A 6,000-nucleotide genomic window follows, 5' to 3' on the forward strand; every position below is an offset into this window, starting at 1 on the left:
ATTATCACTCCCACTATTGATCAATTAATTTCATTAGATTAATTAATATTTTAGTACCCTACTGTCAGCCCACTAACACTTAAACATTTCAAAAACTTTTAAAACCCCAGAATACCCCCGAAACTCCTGTGATTTATTGTATTGCCCTTAATCTTAGAAGTCTGAAGTTATAGCCTATAAACTTACTCCTAAGACTGGTTTCAGGTTAACTTACAGTTCTACAGCTATAACCAATTCATTCATTCATTGATTCAAACTCAGTCAAACAGGGGAGTTAATCCAATGGCATGAGTAGGTCATATTGGGAACCAATCCTGACCAAATCAAAGCCAAAGGATCAAGCAGGCAACTGAGAATGCAAACAAAGATCAAAACTATACTGAAACCAGCATATTGATACGAGTTTTCTTAATATAGAGAAAAGGAATCATGCCAGAAATTCTACTGGAATGGGCAGACTCATGTTTTTTCTAGTTTTCGAGTGAGTTTAGTTGACGACACTTACTTAATTGACCATATGAGCTACAACAGATAGCTAACAAACAATAAAATATATCAAGCAGGTCGTCAGATGGCTTTCAGTGACTTTAGATGCAACAGGGGATTTTAACTCGAACTTAACTATCCTATGATTCTAAATAGGTTGGACACATAATTCACTGGTAAGTACAAGTAACAAACAATCAGAAGAAAAATGACTACATAAAAGGTCTTATGAAGACGGACAGAATTGAAAGAAGATAACAGAAAAAATCAAACAAATTAACTAATCATGCAAGCAAATACAAGTAGAACACAAACAAGAACAGAAGGAAAAGAAACTTATCTCGGAAGATTAAGAACAAAACGAACCAGGCTCGAACTGGACTCGACCTCTTTTCAGATCGAACGGACTTTAATTGAAGTGTTCTCAACTGAGAACTCCTCGATTAAGGTCTATTAGAACTCAACCCTTCGTTTAATTGGACAAACCCCCAGGTTTTGGATTTCTAGGGTTCTTGGGGCTCAGATTAGGGGTTCGAGCTTTTCTGGTTAGATCCGAACCAAACCAGGCTTAGTTTGGTCATGAGGGAGGTCAGGGGAGTAACTGGTGTGCATTTAGGGTGGATCGGCATAGGCTGAGGTTTGGCTCGAATCTTCAAATAAAGATTCGAGACGATGGGGGAAGATTTGAAACCAACGGTTTGCAGATCCGTGTCCAGGGGGTCGAGATGCACTAGGGGTGTTAATCTGGTGGTCACCGGCACCGTTGCCACCGGGTTTATGGTGAGGGGGTGGAGAGGCGGCGCTTATGGTTCTGAGGGGTGTTTGGTTCAGTCTCTGAATTGAGAGAGACGAGGATGAGGGAGGGGGTCTGGCTTAGGGGGGCGTGGGGGTAAGGGATTGGGGTTATATAGTTAGGAGGGAAACTTGATCTTGATCGTTGGATCAAGAATGATCAACGGCCAAGATCTTTCACTGGGGTGAAACAGCATCGTGTTATTTAAGTGAGACTGGGTCGGTCTCTGGGGTTAAGTGGGTCGGGTATCAGGCGTGGGTATGGAGACGTGATCTTGGCCATTGATCAATCTGAGATCAACGACCCAGATCAAGTATGATCAAAACGACGCCATTTGGACGTTCTCTGAGGTTGGCTGATCTGGACCGGGCAAAAACAGTGTTTTGGGCCTGATTTTGGGTCCAATTCAAATGGCCCAATTCCGATTTCATCCAGTTTTAACTCATTTATTTTCTTCTTCTAATTCCTTTTCTAAATACTAAATCTACCAAAAATCCTAAAATAAGTTGCAAAACTACAATTATATTAAAAGACATTAATTGACTCACACAAGATCTAACATCAATTAAACTGCAATGCTTGCTGTTACCGCTGTTGTTGCTGCCGCTACTGCTTTAACGACCTCCTTATTACAACCAAGAAAAATTGAAACTAAACTAACTACCTATGCCTGTCAACCACTAGTTACAAGATTCCTATCTATAATTCTTTGCAACTTGATCTTGAGTCTTAGTTGATTCTGTTTGTAGACTTCGATCCAAATCTTGATGCTCGCAAGTTGTAGGCTCTTGTTTATTTCTGCAGCATTGAGTGAAACGGGATTGGCGGAGCTCGTGACTTCAATCAGATTTTGAGCGATCCGCACTTTGTTTACACCAATATTTGGGAACATCTTTTTCTTCTTTTCTTCCTTTCTTTATTTTGGATTGAGACTTACTCAGTAGGTCATCTCGATCCATGTGCCTCGAGGTCAGACCTACTGAGACAACAAAACAAACGAACGAAATTTTCTGCCCCAGTTTCACTAGGAAAATTCTGTGAGTTAATTGCCATAAAAATCTACAGAATTGATGAGGGGATTGGAAACCTCAAGTCTAAAAGGCGCAACTCAGGGATTGGAGCCCTAATGTTTGCAAAAGGCAAAATGCTCAATTCAAGGATTGGAGCCCTAATATTGGCTAAAAGAGAAAAACCGCTCGACTCAGGGATTGGAGCCCTAATGTCGGCTAAAAGAAAATCGCTCAACTTAGGGTTTGGAGCCCTAATGTCGGTTAAAATAAAAATCGCTCAACTCAGGGATTGGAGCCCTAATGTCGGCTAAAGGAAAATCGCTCAACTCAGGGATTGGATCCCTAATGTCGGCTAAAGGAAAATCGCTCAACTCAGGGATAGGAGCCCTAATGTAGGCTAAAAGAGAATCGCTCAACTCAGGGATTGGATCCCTAACGTCAGCTAAAAGAAAATCGCTCAACTCAGGGATCGGAGCCCTAATGTCGGCTAAAAGAAAATTACTCAACTCAGGGATTGGAGCCCTAATGTCGGCTAAAAGAAAAATTGCTCAACTCAGGGATTGGAGCCCTAATGTCGGCTAAAAGAAAATTGCTCAACTCAGGGATTGGAGCCCTAATGTCGGCTGAAGGGAGATCGCTCACTCAGGGATTGGAGCCCTAATGTCGGCTAAAGGAAAATCGCTCAACTCAGGGATTAGAGCCCTAATGTCGGCTAAAAGAAAATCGCTCAACTCAGGGATTAGAGTCCTAATGTCGGCTAAAAGAAAATCGCTCAACTCAGGGATTGGAGCCCTAATGTTGGCTATAGGAAAATCGCTCAACTCAGGGATTGGAGCCCTAATGTCGGCTAAAAGAAAATCGCTCAACTCAGGGATTGGAGACCTAATGTCGGCTAAAAGAGAATCGCTCAACTCAGGGATTGGAGCCCTAATGTCGGCTAAAAGAAAATTGCTCAACCCAGGCATTGGAGCCCTAATGTCGGCTAAAGGCGACTAAGGAATGGAGGCCCTATGTCTAAAAATTTCAACTTAGGGATTGGAGCCTTAATGTTAGCGAAAGGCGACTAGGGAATGGAGGCCCTATGTCTAAAAATTTCAACTTAGGGATTAGAGCCTTAATGTTGGCAAAAGGCGACTAGGGAATGGAGGCCCTATGTCCAAAAATTTCAACTTAGGGATTGGAGCCCTAATATTGATAAAGGTGACTAGGGAATGGAGACCATATGTCTAAAATCTCAACTTAGGGATTGAAGCCCTAATATTGATAAAGGCGACTAGGAAATGGAGTCCCTGTTTCAACTTAGGGATTGGAGCCCTAATATTGATAAAGACGGCCAGGGAATGGAGTTCCTATGTCTAAAATCTCAACTTAGGGATTGGAGCCCTCATGTTGGCAACAGGTGAAAGATTGATTTTGGGGCTTCTAAACTAACCCCTCTTTTTGGAATTTTCTTCTTATTTCTCTTTTCGTTTTTATATATATATTTTTTATTATTTATTTTTTTACGTTGGAGGCAATCAACATCATGATCAGTCGATATTGGACTGTCGCACCACTGAGGCTGGGTATTTTCTTCACTTCTTGCTAGACGGATATCTGACCGGTCCTGCCACCTTTTCTTTCTAACATATTTGGAATTTAGAGTTAAAACGAAAGGGATTCAAGGAAAGGTAATCAAAGAGCGGAGAAACGAATTTAAAAGAGAAGCGTCCCTTTCGGGGAAAAGAAGGACTTATCTGAGGTGCATGCTGGTTTTAAACTGACATGACATGCCTTTTGGACTGGATGCCCGAACCTCACGAACTTGCAATTCCTCATGAACCAAAAACGGATCTATGTTTCCCAACCAGGGAACCTTGCCAGAACTTTCTGCGGTGAAATCATCTTTTCGGCCGACAGCGCCCTTTGCGGGTTTTCGTTAGTCGACCTCTCATTTCTCTTCTCACCGTCGCCTGATAGCACTTTTTGCAAGTTTTTACTAAACAATCTCTCTCATTTTCGATTTCTCTGCTCTCCATTGCCTTACGGTGCCCGTGTGGGTTTTCACCAATAAGACTCTCTCGTTTTATTTCTCTCATTTTCGTGCCTCGGATCCAAGTAGCTGTAAACTTTTCTCGCCTCACAACTTTGGAACTATTCAAAACGGGATTACCGCGGGACCATCATAACATCTGCCCCGATTTCATTTGAGGGAATTTGGATTTTTATTTTGGTGTGAATGAACCCCTCTGAGAGGCTGCCAACGTATCCTTTCGGAATCAAATCAGACGTAGTTCAGGCCAATCATCATTTTTTTTTCAACGGTGCTTTTGGATTCCAAAGAGGGTAGCCAAGGAATTGTAACCGGTTCAAAGGGTTTGTAGAAAGAGTTGATAGTGTTTGGGTAGCGGGAATAAAAAGCCTTCATCATCTCGAATGTGCCAACACATCACCGAAGTAAACTCAGACATAGTACCTCTTGACTGCATCCGCGTTCACAGCTGTTTCAGGATCATTTCCTTCAATATCACCCAGATACAACGCTCCTCTTGGCAATATCTTCCTGATGATGTACGGGCCTTTCCAATTAGGAGCAAATTTTCCTTTCGCTTCCTGGTGATGTGGCAGAATGTGCCTTAATACCAGTTGACCTACTTCAAAATTCCTGGGTCGCACTTTCTTGTTGTAAGCGCGGGCCATTCTTTGTTGGTACAACTGCCCGTGACAGACCGCAGCCATTCGTTTCTCGTCAATCAAAGTCAACTGCTCCAATCGAGTCATAACCCACTCGCTATCTTCAATTTCTGCTTCAACAATGGTTCGGAGCGAAGAAATTTCTACCTTTGCCGGTATCACAACTTCGGTCCCATAAACCAACAAGTATGGGGTTGCCCCTACTGATGTGCGCATTGTAGTGCGATATCCCAGTAAAGCAAAAGGTAACTATTCATGCCATTGTCTAGAACTCTGGATTGTCTTCCTCAAAATCTTCTTGATGTTTTTGTTTGTTGCTTCAACAGCGCCATTGGCCTTGGGCCGATAAGGAGTGGAGTTCCTATGCGTTATTTTGAACTGTTCGCATACATCCTCCATCAAGTGACTATTCAGGTTTGTCGCATTATCTGTGATGATAGTTGCAGGAATACCGAAACGACAGATAAGATTTGAATGTACAAAATCCACCACGGCTTTCTTAGTGACTGATTTGAGAGTGACAGCTTCAACCCATTTTGTGAAGTAATCAATAGCGAGCAATATGAATCTGTGCCCATTTGAGGCTTTTGGCTTGATTGGCCCAATGACGTCCATGCCCCAGGCGACAAAAGGCCACAGTGCCGACATAGGATGTAGCTCTGTTGGAGGTGCATGAATCAAATCACCGTACACCTGACACTGATGACACTTTCGAACGAAACTAAAACAGTCTTTCTCCATGGTTATCCAATAATACCCAGCTCGAAGGATTTTTTTCGCCAGGACATACCCGTTCATATGAGGTCCACACACTCCTGCGTGTACTTCATGCATGATTTTTTCTGCTTCTTCGGCGTCAACACATCTTAACAAGTTGAGATCCGGGGTTCTTTTATACAATACCTCGTCGCTCAAAAAGAATCCACTCGCATGCCGCCTAATAGTTCTCTTTTGATCTCCAGTAGCATGTTCGGGGTATTCTTGTGTCTTCAAGAACCTCTTAACATCATGGTACCATGGCTGGGTACTTGGTCCTGC

Source organism: Nicotiana sylvestris, chromosome 1, assembly GCF_000393655.2.
Source record: "Nicotiana sylvestris chromosome 1, ASM39365v2, whole genome shotgun sequence".
Taxonomy (NCBI): Eukaryota; Viridiplantae; Streptophyta; class Magnoliopsida; order Solanales; family Solanaceae; genus Nicotiana; species Nicotiana sylvestris.